Genomic DNA, 18,955 nt, shown 5'->3' with positions numbered 1-18,955 from the left:
TAAGTTAGTCTTACGACGGTCCAAGAATTTCACCTCTCGCGTCGTAATACTAATGCCCCCAAACTGCTTCTATTAATCATTACCTCTTGATCTGAAAACCAATGAAAGCAGAACAGAGGTCTTATTTCATTATCCCATGCACAGAATATTCAGGCATTTGAAGCCTGCTTTAAGCACTCTAATTTGTTCAAAGTAATAGTACCGGCCCACAATAACACTCGTTTAAGAGCACTAGTGCAGGTTTTTAAATAGGAGGAACATATGAAAAAATACAAGTATTTAATCACATATAAGAACTCCACCGGTAATACGCTTACATACATAAAGGTATAGTACTAACCACAATTGTAAGTTGTACTACCCGTATGAAGCACAAGTTCAACTACGAACGTTTTAACCGCAACAACTTTAATATACGCTATTGGAGCTGGAATTACCGCGGCTGCTGGCACCAGACTTGCCCTCCAATTGGTCCTTGTTAAAGGATTTAAAGTGTACTCATTCCAATTACAGGGCCTCGGATATGAGTCCTGTATTGTTATTTTTCGTCACTACCTCCCCGAGCTGGGAGTGGGTAATTTACGCGCCTGCTGCCTTCCTTAGATGTGGTAGCCGTTTCTCAGGCTCCCTCTCCGGAATCGAACCCTGATTCCCCGTTACCCGTTGCAACCATGGTAGTCCTAGATACTACCATCAAAAGTTGATAGGGCAGACATTTGAAAGATCTGTCGTCGGTACAAGACCATACGATCTGCATGTTATCTAGAGTTCAACCAATATAACGATCTTGCGATCGCTTGGTTTTAGCCTAATAAAAGCACATGTCCCATAAGGTTCATGTTTTAATTGCATGTATTAGCTCTAGAATTACCACAGTTATCCAAGTAACTGTTAACGATCTAAGGAACCATAACTGATATAATGAGCCTTTTGCGGTTTCACTTTTAATTCGTGTGTACTTAGACATGCATGGCTTAATCTTTGAGACAAGCATATAACTACTGGCAGGATCAACCAGAATAATGTTTTTCCTTCATATTCCATTCATATATTTTGAATCGAAATAAGCAATATAATAGATATATAGATATATAGATTTTTCACTTTATATAATTCCATGATTTTTATTATATTGAATAAAATTCAATATTTCGCCTTTGGGTAAAATTTTAAATATATAAGTAAAAAAATCCATTCGATTACGGCCATTTTTATATAGCATTCGTAATCCATATTTTCATTTTTAATTTATACTTGTTTTACCAATATAACAAGAATTTCATCTAATTATTGTAATATATATATTTCTATAATTTTATCTTTTTATACATACATATTTCATTATAAAATATCATTTTATTTCCAACATACATAATTATTGTATCCACACATGTACAATTTTTGTTTAACCAATATAAATATTAAGTTAAATCATTTGCATTTTGAAGATAAATTTAAAATTTATCTCTTTTCATATATATCTCTGGTAATATATAACATAAAACCAAGCGCATATGATAATATTTTCCACATTTAATATATAATTTTATATTTCTTTCATAAGAATCCATATTTGTATTATACCGTAACGATATAATAATCCAACTATACGGCAGGTAATAAATTAATATTTGCCTGCCTCCAAAAATTAACGATAATATATGGAAACGATTTGTTATTCTATATATAATAGAAACTTGACTTTTGTTTCAACGATATTATCTATAAAGCGTATATTCCTATTATCCGCGGAGCCAAGTCCCGTGTTCTATAGAACTGAGAAACAAATTTGTACGGATAATAATATACTTTATTGTATGTAACCAATATAAACATAATCCGAAATAAATATTTCGAATAATGCGGGAGGTCGGCAACCACTGCCTACCTATAGTAGTTTTTGAACCCGCTGTCCTCAAAGCGGGTATTTTCAATTCCGTTTGCCACCCAACATACGGGCTATTCTCTTATATATTAAGAGATTATAGGAACATTTCATTTTTTTTCCATTATTCATATATAATATGATTATTTTTTCCTTATACATATAATAATTAATCATTTTCATATGTATATTATTTAATTTACTCATATTATTGCCAAAATCATATGAATACATAAGTTTTGAACAATATGAGAGGTCGGCAACCACTGCCTACCTATAGTAGTTTTTGAACCCTCTGTCGTAATTCCGGTCGTTTACACTACTATACCCTCTCACTATAATGGCTTTTCTCTATAATACTAAGAGAATGTGGGATATTTTCAGCATTTTTTCCCTTATACATATAATAATTAATCATTTTCATATGTATATTATTTAATTTACTCATATTATTGCCAAAATCATATGAATACATAAGTTTTGAACAATATGAGAGGTCGGCAACCACTGCCTACCTATAGTAGTTTTTGAACCCTCTGTCGTAATTCCGGTCGTTTACACTACTATACCCTCTCACTATAATGGCTTTTCTCTATAATACTAAGAGAATGTGGGATATTTTCAGCATTTTTTCCCTTATACATATAATAATTAATCATTTTCATATGTATATTATTTAATTTACTCATATTATTGCCAAAATCATATGAATACATAAGTTTTGAACAATATGAGAGGTCGGCAACCACTGCCTACCTATAGTAGTTTTTGAACCCTCTGTCGTAATTCCGGTCGTTTACACTACTATACCCTCTCACTATAATGGCTTTTCTCTATAATACTAAGAGAATGTGGGATATTTTCAGCATTTTTTCCCTTATACATATAATAATTAATCATTTTCATATGTATATTATTTAATTTACTCATATTATTGCCAAAATCATATGAATACATAAGTTTTGAACAATATGAGAGGTCGGCAACCACTGCCTACCTATAGTAGTTTTTGAACCCTCTGTCGTAATTCCGGTCGTTTACACTACTATACCCTCTCACTATAATGGCTTTTCTCTATTATACTAAGAGAATGTGGGATATTTTCAGCATTTTTTCCCTTATACATATAATAATTAATAATTTTCATATGTATATTATTTAATTTACTCATATAATTGCCAAAATCATATGAATACATAAGTTTTGAACAATATGAGAGGTCGGCAACCACTGCCTACCTATAGTAGTTTTTGAACCCTCTGTCGTAATTCCGGTCGTTTACACTACTATACCCTCTCACTATAATGGCTTTTCTCTATAATACTAAGAGAATGTGGGAATATTTCAGCATTTTTTCCCCTATACATATAATAATTAATAATTTTCATATGTATATTATTTAATTTACTCATATAATTGCCAAAATCATATGAATACATAAGTTTTGAACAATATGAGAGGTCGGCAACCACTGCCTACCTATAGTAGTTTTTGAACCCTCTGTCGTAATTCCGGTCGTTTACACTACTATACCCTCTCACTATAATGGCTTTTCTCTATAATACTAAGAGAATGTGGGAATATTTCAGCATTTTTTCCCCTATACATATAATAATTAATAATTTTCATATGTATATTATTTAATTTACTCATATAATTGCCAAAATCATATAAATACATAAGTTTTGAACAATATCAGAGGTCAGCAACGGTCTTTCCTCTATAATACTAAGATAATATGGGAATATTTTCAGCATTTTTTCCCTTATACATTTATACATATAATAATTAATCATTTTCATATGTATATTATTTAATTTACTCATATTATTGCCAAAATCATATAAATACATAAGTTTTGAACAATATCAGAGGTCAGCAACGGTCTTTCCTCTATAATACTAAGATAATGTGGGAATATTTCATCATTTTTTCCTTTATACATTTATACATATAATATTTAATCATTTTATATGTATATTATTTAATTTACTCATATAATTGCCAAAATCATATAAATACATAAGTTTTGAACAATATCAGAGGTCGGCAACGGTCTTTCCTCTATAATACTAAGATAATATGGGAATATTTCAGCATTTTTTCCCTTATACATATAATAATTAATCATTTTCATATGTATATTATTTAATTTACTCGTATAATTGCCAAAATCCTATGAAGACATAAGAGAATACAATATGAGAGGTCGGCGCAACCATAATTAGTTGATGACGAGGTGTTTGGCAACTTGATACAATTCTTTAAAAAGTCTTATATTAATTATATGATAGGGACAATATCATATGCGTCACTAAATTGATGACGAGGTGTTTGGCAACGTGACACAAATCATTAGTCATGATAGAGACAATATCATATGCGTCACTAAATTGATGACGAGGTATTTGGCAACTTGATAGAATTCTTTAAAGTCTTTATATCTATGATAGGACAATATCATATGCGTCACTAAATTGATGACGAGGTGTTGGCAACTTGACACAATTCATTAAAGTCTTTATATTAATTATATGATAGGACAATATCATATGCGTCACTAAATTGATGATATTTGGCAACTTGATATAATTCTTTAAAGATTATATGATAGGGACAATATCATATGCGATTGATGACTTGGCAACTTGACACAATTCGACAATATCATATGCGTCACCAATGAAGTATATGATAGGGAACTAAATTGATGACGAGGTGTTTGGCAAGATAGAGACAATATCATATGCGTCACTAAATTGATGACGAGGTATTTGGCAACTTGATACAATTCTTTAAAGTTTTTATATCAAAAATTATATGATAGGGACAATATCATATGCGTCACTAAATTGATGACGAGGTGTTTGGCAACTTGACACAATTCATTAAAGTCTTATATTAATTATATGATAGGACAATATCATATGCGTCACTAAATTGATGACGAGGTATTTGGCAACTTGATATAATTCTTTAAAGAATTATATGATAGGGACAATATCATATGCGTCACTAAATTGATGACGATTTGGCAACTTGAAAATTGATTTCATATTAAATTATATGATATATCATATGCGTCACTAAATTGATGCGTCGAACACTCGACGAGTGCAGACGTGCCTGCGGATCGACAGCAAATTGTTAGCAAATTGTTCACAGTTGTAAGTCCCGTTACTTGTGCCCAGCCACTTCGCGTCGCGTGATCTTGTCGCGCGTTTTTGGCCCAGCCAACGTACCTAACGGTAGTTCGCACTAACACCATCGCACACCGAGTGTGCGTGTTATCAGCGCAAAAAACCCAGTGCTCGAAGCAGCGGTATAATTGCAAAGCAGCAGCCACGTGCTGCCTGGCTCACCCGGTGCCCAGCTTCCCCCCCCCCCCCTCCTCACTCCTTATCAACTTTGGAGAAAGACTGGCAGGCCCCCCGCGCACCCACAAGCTTGGAACAACACCACGCAAAAAGGCTCTGAGAACACGCAAGAGCAGCTCCAGCAGCGAGGGAAGCACCTCGCATACAGAGATAAAGCGAAAACCGGCAAAGAAAGCACAGGGAGAGGAGCTGGAAGATAAGCCAAGCACTAGCGCAGCTCTGCGCAAGAAGCTCGCCAACAACGCCTTCGCTTTACTCTCGACCGAAGAAGACGAGTACGACCAAGAGAGCTCTGATGACGAACCCGGACCTAAAGACGATTCCAAGCCCAAGACCCCCGAGAAACCAAAGCCCACCCCGAAGACCATCAAGCCACCTCCGATTTTTATCCCCGATGTGACCAACATCTCGGCACTCGTCAAGATGATCACGACTCTTGTAGGCCCGAAGAACAATTTTACCTACAAGACCGTGAATGGCAACAACGTACGTGTCATGATGCCGGACAAAGAGTCCTATACAGCTCTGCGTCTCCAACTTGTGGCCCAAAACAAGAGGCATCGGACTTTCCAGCCGAAAGATGAACGTGCATACAAGGTTGTCATCAAAGGACTCCACCACTCCACCGATCGTGAGGAAATCATTGAAGACCTTCGCAGACAAGGCACGCTGTTAGAGATCTGCACAATCCCATTGGCAGAAGAACTAAAGAACCGCTGGGAATATTCTTCGCCAACCTGGAGCCTTCCAGCAACAACAAAGACGTCTACCAAGTCAAGCGGATCTGCAGGTAGTAACCATTGAACCGCCGCAGAAGTTCAACGACGTGCCTCAATGCTTCAGGTGCCAAGGATTCGGTCATACACAGCGTTACTGCTTCCTGGAATACCGATGTGTAAAGTGTGGAGGCCCTCACGAATCGAGGGCATGTGAGAAGAGGGAGGACGACAAAGCGTGCTGCTTCCACTGCCAGGCGGACCATCCTGCGTCTTTCAAGGGATGCCCTGCATACAAAAGGGCAAAGCACTCGCTGCTCCGAAAACAAGGCCCGTCGCTAATGCTAACAAGGCGCCGCCCGTGGCATCACCAAACGTCACCTCTGGCAGAGCTACCGAGACGCCCTCAACGGAGTGCACGCAGCACCGCAGAATCCCACAACCCCAGTCCAAACCCAAACAGAAACCCCACACTCCGGTCAGATAGAAGCGATGTTCGCTCGCATGGAAGGAATGATGGAAAGGATGATGGAGCGCATGTTCACCCAGATGACACAGCTGGTGGCCACCATTCTCAACAGCAAGTCATGCAACTAAAGCTCCACCTAGTCGTCTGGAATGCGAACGGCCTGCAGAACAGCAAGGCCATAGTCGAGCACCATCTGAAGACCCACCAGATCGATATCCTACTCGTAGCCGAAACCCACTTCTCCCCCAGATCCCACTTTAATATCAGCGGATATGACCTCATCCATGCAGACCATCCTTCTGGCAGAGCACGCGGTGGAGCAGCCATCCTCATCAGGAGCGGTATTCAATACCTAGAGCTGCCCGCGTTTCAGCAAGACTGGGCACAATGTCCTGTCATCAGGATTGTCAGCCCGCAAGGAGATTTAGACATTGGAGCGGTCTACTTTCCCCCCAGATACCGCATAACAGCATCTCACCTCAGTGAGTTCTTCGAGCATTTTGGGCCCCGCTTCATAGCAGCTGGAGATTATAACGCCAAACATTCTTGGTGGGGATCGCGCGCCAACAACCCCAAAGGGAAAACTCTGTTTGGGTACCTGCAACGCCACCGACTGGACTGCCACTCCACTGCCCACTCACTGGCCAACGAATCCCCTCAAGACTCCAGACCTACTGGACTTTGCTGTGTCGAAAGGCATAGGGCATGCGAAGATCAGCTGCACAACAAATGCTGATCTCCTGTCAGACCACTGTGCAATAAACGTGCTAATCAACACGCCAGTCCTCAGGAAAACCCCGCTCAGAAGGCTCACTGGAAAATATACCGACGCCGCCAAGTTCGCGTCCTGGATGCTCTCCACCGTCAATCCGAACCCCATCCTCAACACACCCAGGAACATTGATGAAGCTATCGGGAATCTCACCAGGCAGATGCAAAACGCTGCGGAATTCGCAAGCCCACCGCCACCAAAGACTGCGAGAACACCTAGCAGGGACCTCCACCTCTGGTCCCCGGAAATTGCGGCACTCGTGACTGAGAAGAGGCGTCTCAGGAGAGTTTGGTTCTTGACGCGCAATCCAAGAGACAAAACAGCGCTCAATCACGCCACAAAGGAGTTGAAGGACAAGATCTCCAGCCTACGCCAGGACTCCTTCCTCAGATTCCTCGAGGAACTCTCTCCCGGGGACCCAGACCACAATCTGTGGAACGTCACCCGCCACATTAAACGACCAGCCAAAAAGGTTTCCGCAGTGCGCAAAGCAGATGGATCCTGGTGCCGTTCGGATGCTGAAAGAGCAGAAGCTTTCGCCGAACACCTTTACAACGCCTTCTCTCCGTTCGACTGCTGCACTGCCGAAGAACATGCTGAAACAGCCCGGTTTCTCAATAGCCCAAGCTCTCCCGGTCCCCCGTTGGAACCAGTCGACCCTGAGGAAGTTGCGCAGGAGATTGCTCTACTGAAGAACAACAAATCTCCAGGCCTGGATCGTATAGATGCGGCGGCCCTAAAAATGCTCCCATTCCGCTGCACACAAATGCTGGCCAGCATTTACAACAGCTGCTTCCGGCTAGGGTACTTCCCGGAAGAGTGGAAAAGAGCAGAGGTTATTGTCCTCCTCAAGCCTGGTAAGCCTGAAGCCAATCTCGCCTCCTATCGTCCGATTAGTTTGCTGGCAATCCTCTCCAAAATACTCGAAAGAGTATTTTTGCGCAGAGTATTGCCAGTACTGGATGAGGCTGGTTTGATCCCCGATCACCAGTTTGGCTTCAGGCGCTCCCACGGAACACCAGAGCAATGCCACCGGCTAGTCGAACGGATCCTCGAGGCATTCGAGCAAAAGAAATACTGCTGCGCTGTAATGCTCGACGTGAAGCAGGCATTCGACAGAGTTTGGCAAATCCTACCTCCCAAGCCCCCATTTTACCCTCCTCAAATCCTACACTGAGGGAAGAGCATTCCAAGTCAGATGCGGAAGTGCAATAAGCCTACCCAGACTGATCAGAGCTGGAGTTCCGCAAGGCAGTGTGCTCGGACCAATACTGTACACCCTTTACACCGCAGACCTTCCCATAATCCCTCCAGGAACCTAACTATAGCGACTTATGCAGATGACACGGCTTTCCTCGCCTCCTCATCCGACCCACGAGAAGCCTCCGAAACAATCCAAAGGCAAATGGACGCGCTACATCCCTGGCTCAGCAGGTGGAACATCGTAGTGAACGCGGAAAAATCTACCCAAACAACATTTGCACTAAGGAGAGGAGACTGCCCACCGGTCACGCTAAACGGAGTCATCATTCCCAACGCACCCGCACCCAAGTACCTAGGACTTACCCTGGACCGCAGGCTCACTTGGCGTCCCCACATCGTCAGCAAACGCATACAGGCCGATGCGCGTCTGAGGCAGATGCATTGGCTTATTGGGAGAGGGTCCAAGCTAAGCAGAACCACAAAATCCTGGTGTACAAGGCAATTCTCAAGCCCATCTGGACCTACGGGATACAGCTATGGGGCACGGCAAGCCACACGAATCGCCTGCGTATACAGCGGTTCCAGAATAGGTGCTTGAGAATTGCCTGTAATGCGCATCCCTACCACGAGAATGTCGCCATACATAGGGAACTTGGAATCCCACAAGTCGCTGATGAAATCTCCAGGCTCAGCGAGAGATACCTGAAAAGGCTCGAAAACCACCCTAACCACCTCGCCACCAACCTGTTAGACAATAGCCAAACAAGCAGACGTCTCATGAGGAGACACCCTCTCGATCTTCCACAACAATAGACAACACATATAAAACCCGCCACAAATACATGTACAATAGTATCCCTTAAGCTAATGTTCCCCCGCAAAACCATTTAATTATTGTCCACTAGGACAGATTTTAAATAAATAAACGCACGCTAAAAAAAAAAAAAAAAAAAAAAAAAAAAAATTGGCAATTTGACATTCTTTAAAGTCTTATATAAAAATTATATGATAGGGACAATATCATATGCGTCACTAAATTGATGACGATTTGGCAACTTGACACAATTCATTAAAGTTTTATTAATTATATGATAGGACAATATCATATGCGTCACTAAATTGATGACGAGGTATTTGGCAACGAATTCTTTAAAGTCTTTATATCAAAAATTATACGATAGGGACAATATCATATGCGTCACTAAATTGATGACGAGGTATTTGGCAACTTGATATAATTCTTTAAAGTCTTTATATCAAAAATTATATGATAGGGACAATATCATATGCGTCACTAAATTGATGACGAGGTGTTTGTTTGGCTACAGGAAAAATCATTTATTTATCGAATCATCAAGCAAAGGATAAGCTTCAGTGGATCGCAGTATGGCAGCTGCTCAACCACTTACAACACCTTGCCTGTTACAAAAGTCGTTTACAATTGATTCTAGGCTTTGTCATTGTATTAAATAATGCTTTTATATGTAACTAGCGCGGCATCAGGTGATCGAAGATCCTCCTAATTTACTATGTTACAAATTACATTGGCATCACATCCATTGTCGTTTATAAAATAAATTATAAACTTTAAATGGTTTAGAAGCCATACAATGCAAATTGCCCCTTATTTATCATTGCAGTCCAGCACGGATACGACCTTAGAGGCGTTCAGGCATAATCCAACGGACGTAGCGTCATACCACTGTTCGCTCGAACAAGTATTGTGCCATTGGTCCGTACCTGCGGTTCCTCTCGTACTACGCAGGAATGCTGTCGCAACAACGTTTTGTCATTAGTAGGGTAAAACTAACCTGTCTCACGACGGTCTAAACCCAGCTCACGTTCCCTTGCATGGGTGAACAATCCAACGCTTGGTGAATTTTGCTTCACAATGATAGGAAGAGCCGACATCGAAGGATCAAAAAGCGACGTCGCTATGAACGCTTGGCCGCCACAAGCCAGTTATCCCTATGGTAACTTTTCTGACACCTCTTGTTAAAAACTCTTTAAACCAAAAGGATCGATAGGCCGAGCTTTTGCTGTCCCTGTGTGTACTGAACACCGAGATCAAGTCAGCATTTGCCCTTTTGCTCTATGTGTGGTTTCTGTCCGCACTGAGCTGGCCTTGGGACACCTCCGTTATTATTTGAGAGATGTACCGCCCCAGTCAAACTCCCTACCTGGCAATGTCCTTGAATTGGATCATACCTGAGTAATTGGTTATACCAAATTTTCAAATCAAAAATACATAAATGCATCGTTTTATTAAAGAATTTGTTTGCGATTATATAACAAACTCGTGATACTTTGATCAAGAAGCTTGCATCAAAACCCAATACCATAAGATATAATAAATATATCCGTATAATGGCTAGGAAATGATACACGTTCCATTTAATCAAGTAAGTAAGGAAAACAATAAGAGTAGTGGTATTTCATTGACGATACCAAACCGAGGTCTAATATCTCCCACTTATTCTACACCTTCTGTCTCCTTACACTGCCAGATTAGAGTCAAGCTCAAAAGGGTCTTCTTTCCCGCTAATTTTCCAAGCCCGTTCCCTTGGCTGTGGTTTCGCTAGATAGTAGATAGGGACAGTAGGAATCTCGTTAATCCATTCATGCGCGTCACTAATTAGATGACGAGGCATTTGGCTACCTTAAGAGAGTCATAGTTACTCCCGCCGTTGACCCGCGCTTACTTGAATTTCTTCACTTTGACATTCAGAGCACTGGGCAGAAATCACATTGTGTCAACACCCGCTAGGGCCATCACAATGCTTTGTTTTAATTAGACAGTCGGATTCCCCAAGTCCGTGCCAGTTCTGAATTGATTGTTAATTGATAATCGTTATAATTGATAAGAACTAATTGGTTTAACCCAAATAGTATTCTTAAAAATTTTAGCAAGAAAGTTCCACAATTGGCTACGTAACTAAACTATCCGGGGAACAAGTAACTAACATAAATGCTAGAAACTCTATTTACCCAGAACGAGCACATAAACCATGTTATTGTTTCCCAATCAAGCCCGACTATCTCAATCTTCAGAGCCAATCCTTATCCCGAAGTTACGGATCTAATTTGCCGACTTCCCTTACCTACATTATTCTATCGACTAGAGACTCTTCACCTTGGAGACCAGCTGCGGATATTGGTACGGCCTGTTGAGAAGTTTGCGTGTCCCCACCATAAATTTTCAAGGTCCGAGGAGAAAATATCGACACAACAGTATATGTCATGCTCTTCTAGCCCATCTACCATATCTCTCTGCGAAAGACTTCCATGGTAGTACGGCTATAAAACAGAAAAGAAAACTCTTCCGATATCTCTCGACGGCTTCTTTATGGTCGTTCCTGTTGCCAGGATGAGCACGAGGCCCATATTTAATAACAAACGGATACTCAACAGGTTACGGAATTGGAACCGTATTCCCTTTCGTTCAAAATTATTCAAGTGTATTATATTCGCTTTGTTTATATAGTTAGGCATTTTTGTTTTACTTGAAAATTTTCGGCTTTCGCCTTGAACTTAGGACCGACTAACTCGTGATCAACCACTGTTCACACGAAACCCTTCTCCACTTCAGTCCTCCAAGGTCTCATTCGATTATTTGCTACTACCACCAAGATCTGTACCAATGGCAGCTCCATGCAGGCTTACGCCAAACACTTCTACGCATACCATTGTACCTTCCTACTCACTAAAGTTTCAAAATTTATATCACAAGTAATATAAATCATCTACTTTAGCGGTAATGTATAGGTATACAACTTAAGCGCCATCCATTTTAAGGGCTAGTTGCTTCGGCAGGTGAGTTGTTACACACTCCTTAGCGGATTTCGACTTCCATGATCACCGTCCTGCTGTTTTAAGCAACCAACGCCTTTCATGGTATCTGCATGAGTTGTTAATTTGGGCACCGTAACATTACGTTTGGTTCATCCCACAGCGCCAGTTCTGCTTACCAAAAGTGGCCCACTGGGCACATTATATCATAACCTTGAACTTCATATCAAGAAAGTTAAGGTTCTTACCCATTTAAAGTTTGAGAATAGGTTAAGATCGTTTCGACCCTAAGGCCTCTAATCATTCGCTTTACCAGATAAGATTATTTTATATAATATTAAAATGCACCAGCTATCCTGAGGGAAACTTCGGAAGGAACCAGCTACTAGATGGTTCGATTGGTCTTTCGCCCCTATACTCAATTCTGACAATCGATTTGCACGTCAGAACTGTTTCGGTCTTCCATCAGGGTTTCCCCTGACTTCAACCTGATCAAGTATAGTTCACCATCTTTCGGGTCACAGCATATATGCTCAAGGTACGTTCCAGTTAGAGGCATAAATAATATAAATATACATTATACATAACTATATAGAACGCCCCGGGATTGTGTTAATTAGCTATAAATAGCTAAAAAACTAATCCCATTATTAGTCAAGTTAATTACGCTATTAGGTTTACATCCCAATAACTTGCACATATGTTAGACTCCTTGGTCCGTGTTTCAAGACGGGTCCCGAAGGTATCCTGAATCTTTCGCATTGTTAATCATACAAGAGCATATAATAAACACAAAAATCAATGATAATTATGCCATTATATAATTCCGAAAAATTAACGCTCTGTAATAATATAAATCTATCAGCACTTTATCAAATTAATAACATTTATTCTGTGTTAAAATGCAAGCAATTTAATTGGAATAAACTATAAGTTATATTTTATGATAAATTTGGGATATGCTAATAGATTACAATGTCCTTATATGGAAAAAATGCACATTATTCTTAATAATATTATTTAAATATTACAATTTTAATGATGAATTTTCCATAACGGATATTCAGGTTCATCGGGCTTAACCTCTAAGCAGTTTCACGTACTGTTTAACTCTCTATTCAGAGTTCTTTTCAACTTTCCCTCACGGTACTTGTTTACTATCGGTCTCATGGTTATATTTAGTTTTAGATGGAGTTTACCACCCACTTAGTGCTGCACTATCAAGCAACACGACTCTTTGGAAACATCATCTAGTAATCATTAACGTTATACGGGCCTGGCACCCTCTATGGGTAAATGGCCTCATTTAAGAAGGACTTAAATCATTAATTTCTCATACTAGAATATTGACGCTCCATACACTGCATCTCACATTTGCCATATAGACAAAGTGACTTAGTGCTGAACTGTTTTCTTTTCGCTCGCCGCTACTAAGAAAATCCTTGTTAGTTTCTTTTCCTCCCCTAATTAATATGCTTAAATTCAGGGGGTAGTCCCATATGAGTTGAGGTTGTATATATAACTATTTTTTGCCATAAATTCTTTATATATAAATGATAAAACAATCAATTAAATTCGTTATAAATAGTTCCAATAGTTCTTGTAAGCAAAGTTATTTTTTATCCATTTAACGAACCAACGAAGAATAATAACAAAACCAAGATTTTTCTTTTTCCGAATCATTAATAAGAGACAATTCTAGATGAAAAATATTTCAATTTTTTATGCTAGACATTTCTCAGTATTATTTGATTGAAAAAGAAAATATTTCTCTTCGTTTTTCACATTCAAATGTGAGATAATGTTTTTCATTTCTTTTTTAATATTATGAATAAAATCATTATTTAATCCAATAATATACCATATGCTTATAAAAAATTTATAAACAACTTAATTAGCATAGTCTTACAACCCTCAACCATATGTAGTCCAAGCAGCACTATAAAATTAATTAAAGTACATAACAGCATGGACTGCGATATGCGTTCAAAATGTCGATGTTCATGTGTCCTGCAGTTCACACGATGACGCACAGTTTGCTGCGTTCTTCATCGACCCATGAGCCGAGTGATCCACCGCTTAGAGTTTTATAATTCATTTTTATATAATATCAATATTGTTTTTATTGAAAGAAATTAAAAATACACCATTTTACTGGCATATATCAATTCCTTCAATAAATTTATTTTTATACCTAAAAATAAATGTTGCGATATGTCTTAGTTTCATATAAGCATTATGTATCATAAAAATCTGGTTATGGTTTGCTATTTTGGGTGACACATACTGCAAAATTTATATAAAACATTAACCTGATGGATGACAGGTACAAACATTGTATATTTTAGGTTGTTGCATTAGCCAACGTATGCTCATAACATAGATGAACAATACATATTCGCAACGCGTGTATATTATGGTCCATATACACACACACTTATTTTGAATACCACATTCAAAATTATTTTAATTTTAATTCGACTTCTACTTTCAAATTTTGTTCAGTTTCTTCGATTTCCATTTTCGAGAATTTGTTTTTATAGGAAACGCCATTGTTGTAGTAGGTACTGCCACAAATACGCACAACAACATTAATAATGTTAAAGTCTTTTTATGAGGTTGCCAAGCCCCACATATAAAATAAAAGCCATCTTCATTTTATTTTGACTTTAACTTTTGATTCCGTGGAATCATTTTGTAATATTTTTATTTTGGTAAATTGTATTTATTTGTATTATAACAAATGTTTATTAACGATAAGGATATTATACAATAATGATCCTTCCGCAGGTTCACCTACGGAAACCTTGTTACGACTTTTACTTCCTCTAAATAATCAAGTTCGGTCAACTTTTGCGAAACAACCGTAACACGCAAGGCGTCACAGTGATCACGTCCGGAGACCTCACTAAATAATTCAATCGGTAGTAGCGACGGGCGGTGTGTACAAAGGGCAGGGACGTAATCAATGCGAGTTAATGACTCACACTTACTGGGAATTCCAAGTTCATGTGAACAGTTTCAGTTCACAATCCCAAGCATGAAAGTGGTTCAGCGGTTTACCCGGACCTCTCGGTCTAGGAAATACACGTTGATACTTTCATTGTAGCGCGCGTGCAGCCCAGGACATCTAAGGGCATCACAGACCTGTTATTGCTCAATCTCATTATTGCTAGACGCAATTTGTCCATTTAAGAAGCTAGTGTCCTTATAATGGGACAAACCAACAGGTACGGCTCCACTTACATAAACACATTCAAACACAATAAACATTTTACTGCCACCATGAATGAAGGCTACATAAGCTTCAGCACCATAATCCTGAAGATATCTATTTAATATATTTGAGTCTCGTTCGTTATCGGAATTAACCAGACAAATCACTCCACGAACTAAGAACGGCCATGCACCACCACCCATAGATTCGAGAAAGAGCTATCAATCTGTCTTACACACTTATGTTCGGACCTGGTAAGTTTTCCCGTGTTGAGTCAAATTAAGCCGCAGGCTCCACTCCTGGTGGTGCCCTTCCGTCAATTCCTTTAAGTTTCAGCTTTGCAACCATACTTCCCCCGGAGCCCAAAAGCTTTGGTTTCCCGGGAAGCGACTGAGAGAGCCATAAAAGTAGCTACACCCAATTGCTAGCTGGCATCGTTTATGGTTAGAACTAGGGCGGTATCTGATCGCCTTCGAACCTCTAACTTTCGTTCTTGATTAATGAAAACATCTTTGGCAAATGCTTTCGCTTAAGTTAGTCTTACGACGGTCCAAGAATTTCACCTCTCGCGTCGTAATACTAATGCCCCCAAACTGCTTCTATTAATCATTACCTCTTGATCTGAAAACCAATGAAAGCAGAACAGAGGTCTTATTTCATTATCCCATGCACAGAATATTCAGGCATTTGAAGCCTGCTTTAAGCACTCTAATTTGTTCAAAGTAATAGTACCGGCCCACAATAACACTCGTTTAAGAGCACTAGTGCAGGTTTTTAAATAGGAGGAACATATGAAAAAATACAAGTATTTAATCACATATAAGAACTCCACCGGTAATACGCTTACATACATAAAGGTATAGTACTAACCACAATTGTAAGTTGTACTACCCGTATGAAGCACAAGTTCAACTACGAACGTTTTAACCGCAACAACTTTAATATACGCTATTGGAGCTGGAATTACCGCGGCTGCTGGCACCAGACTTGCCCTCCAATTGGTCCTTGTTAAAGGATTTAAAGTGTACTCATTCCAATTACAGGGCCTCGGATATGAGTCCTGTATTGTTATTTTTCGTCACTACCTCCCCGAGCTGGGAGTGGGTAATTTACGCGCCTGCTGCCTTCCTTAGATGTGGTAGCCGTTTCTCAGGCTCCCTCTCCGGAATCGAACCCTGATTCCCCGTTACCCGTTGCAACCATGGTAGTCCTAGATACTACCATCAAAAGTTGATAGGGCAGACATTTGAAAGATCTGTCGTCGGTACAAGACCATACGATCTGCATGTTATCTAGAGTTCAACCAATATAACGATCTTGCGATCGCTTGGTTTTAGCCTAATAAAAGCACATGTCCCATAAGGTTCATGTTTTAATTGCATGTATTAGCTCTAGAATTACCACAGTTATCCAAGTAACTGTTAACGATCTAAGGAACCATAACTGATATAATGAGCCTTTTGCGGTTTCACTTTTAATTCGTGTGTACTTAGACATGCATGGCTTAATCTTTGAGACAAGCATATAACTACTGGCAGGATCAACCAGAATAATGTTTTTCCTTCATATTCCATTCATATATTTTGAATCGAAATAAGCAATATAATAGATATATAGATATATAGATTTTTCACTTTATATAATTCCATGATTTTTATTATATTGAATAAAATTCAATATTTCGCCTTTGGGTAAAATTTTAAATATATAAGTAAAAAAATCCATTCGATTACGGCCATTTTTATATAGCATTCGTAATCCATATTTTCATTTTTAATTTATACTTGTTTTACCAATATAACAAGAATTTCATCTAATTATTGTAATATATATATTTCTATAATTTTATCTTTTTATACATACATATTTCATTATAAAATATCATTTTATTTCCAACATACATAATTATTGTATCCACACATGTACAATTTTTGTTTAACCAATATAAATATTAAGTTAAATCATTTGCATTTTGAAGATAAATTTAAAATTTATCTCTTTTCATATATATCTCTGGTAATATATAACATAAAACCAAGCGCATATGATAATATTTCCACATTTAATATATAATTTTATATTTCTTTCATAAGAATCCATATTTGTATTATACCGTAACGATATAATAATCCAACTATACGGCAGGTAATAAATTAATATTTGCCTGCCTCCAAAAATTAACGATAATATATGGAAACGATTTGTTATTCTATATATAATAGAAACTTGACTTTTGTTTCAACGATATTATCTATAAAGCGTATATTCCTATTATCCGCGGAGCCAAGTCCCGTGTTCTATAGAACTGAGAAACAAATTTGTACGGATAATAATATACTTTATTGTATGTAACCAATATAAACATAATCCGAAATAAATATTTCGAATAATGCGGGAGGTCGGCAACCACTGCCTACCTATAGTAGTTTTTGAACCCGCTGTCCTCAAAGCGGGTATTTTCAATTCCGTTTGCCACCCAACATACGGGCTATTCTCTTATATATTAAGAGATTATAGGAACATTTCATTTTTTTTCCATTATTCATATATAATATGATTATTTTTTCCCTTATACATATAATAATTAATCATTTTCATATGTATATTATTTAATTTACTCATATTATTGCCAAAATCATATGAATACATAAGTTTTGAACAATATGAGAGGTCGGCAACCACTGCCTACCTATAGTAGTTTTTGAACCCTCTGTCGTAATTCCGGTCGTTTACACTACTATACCCTCTCACTATAATGGCTTTTCTCTATAATACTAAGAGAATGTGGGATATTTTCAGCATTTTTTCCCTTATACATATAATAATTAATCATTTTCATATGTATATTATTTAATTTACTCATATTATTGCCAAAATCATATGAATACATAAGTTTTGAACAATATGAGAGGTCGGCAACCACTGCCTACCTATAGTAGTTTTTGAACCCTCTGTCGTAATTCCGGTCGTTTACACTACTATACCCTCTCACTATAATGGCTTTTCTCTATAATACTAAGAGAATGTGGGATATTTTCAGCATTTTTTCCCTTATACATATAATAATTAATCATTTTCATATGTATATTATTTAATTTACTCATATATTGCCAAAATCATATGAATACATAAGTTTTGAACAATATGAGAGGTCGGCAACCACTGCCTACCTATAGTAGTTTTTGAACCCTCTGTCGTAATTCCGGTCGTTTACACTACTATACCCTCTCACTAATGGCTTTTCTCTATAATACTAAGAGAATGTGGGATATTTTCAGCATTTTTTCCCTTATACATATAATAATTAATCATTTTCATATGTATATTATTTAATTTACTCATATTATTGCCAAAATCATATGAATACATAAGTTTTGAACAATATGAGAGGTCGGCAACCACTGCCTACCTATAGTAGTTTTTGAACCCTCTGTCGTAATTCCGGTCGTTTACACTACTATACCCTCTCACTATAATGGCTTTTCTCTATAATACTAAGAGAATGTGGGATATTTTCAGCATTTTTT

The 18,955-nt window shown here is 38.3% G+C and overlaps 4 non-coding genes across 4 annotated transcripts in view; all 4 read right to left on the bottom strand.

The window, feature by feature from the left end:
* Positions 1-1,021, bottom strand: part of LOC117149273 — a 1,993-nt gene extending 972 nt beyond the window's left edge. Inside the window, exon 1 of the ribosomal RNA XR_004460169.1 lies at positions 1-1,021. This exon is cut by the window's left edge and continues 972 nt beyond it. This is a non-coding gene — a ribosomal RNA (small subunit ribosomal RNA).
* An 8,746-nt stretch (positions 1,022-9,767) lies between these two features.
* LOC117149274 lies at positions 9,768-13,724 on the bottom strand. The gene has a single exon (XR_004460170.1). It is a non-coding gene; the product is annotated as a large subunit ribosomal RNA (ribosomal RNA).
* A 395-nt stretch (positions 13,725-14,119) lies between these two features.
* Positions 14,120-14,298, bottom strand: LOC117149270. Its single transcript, XR_004460167.1, has one exon. It is a non-coding gene; the product is annotated as a 5.8S ribosomal RNA (ribosomal RNA).
* Positions 14,299-14,984: 686 nt separating this feature from the next.
* LOC117149272 lies at positions 14,985-16,979 on the bottom strand. The gene has a single exon (XR_004460168.1). It is a non-coding gene; the product is annotated as a small subunit ribosomal RNA (ribosomal RNA).
* Between the last annotated feature and the right edge of the window lie 1,976 nt (positions 16,980-18,955).

Source organism: Drosophila mauritiana, unplaced genomic scaffold, assembly GCF_004382145.1.
Source record: "Drosophila mauritiana strain mau12 unplaced genomic scaffold, ASM438214v1 U_185, whole genome shotgun sequence".
NCBI classification, from domain to species: Eukaryota; Metazoa; Arthropoda; class Insecta; order Diptera; family Drosophilidae; genus Drosophila; species Drosophila mauritiana.
The sequence above is the reverse complement of the archived record's forward strand: the minus strand, read 5'-3'. Positions and strand labels throughout refer to the sequence as shown.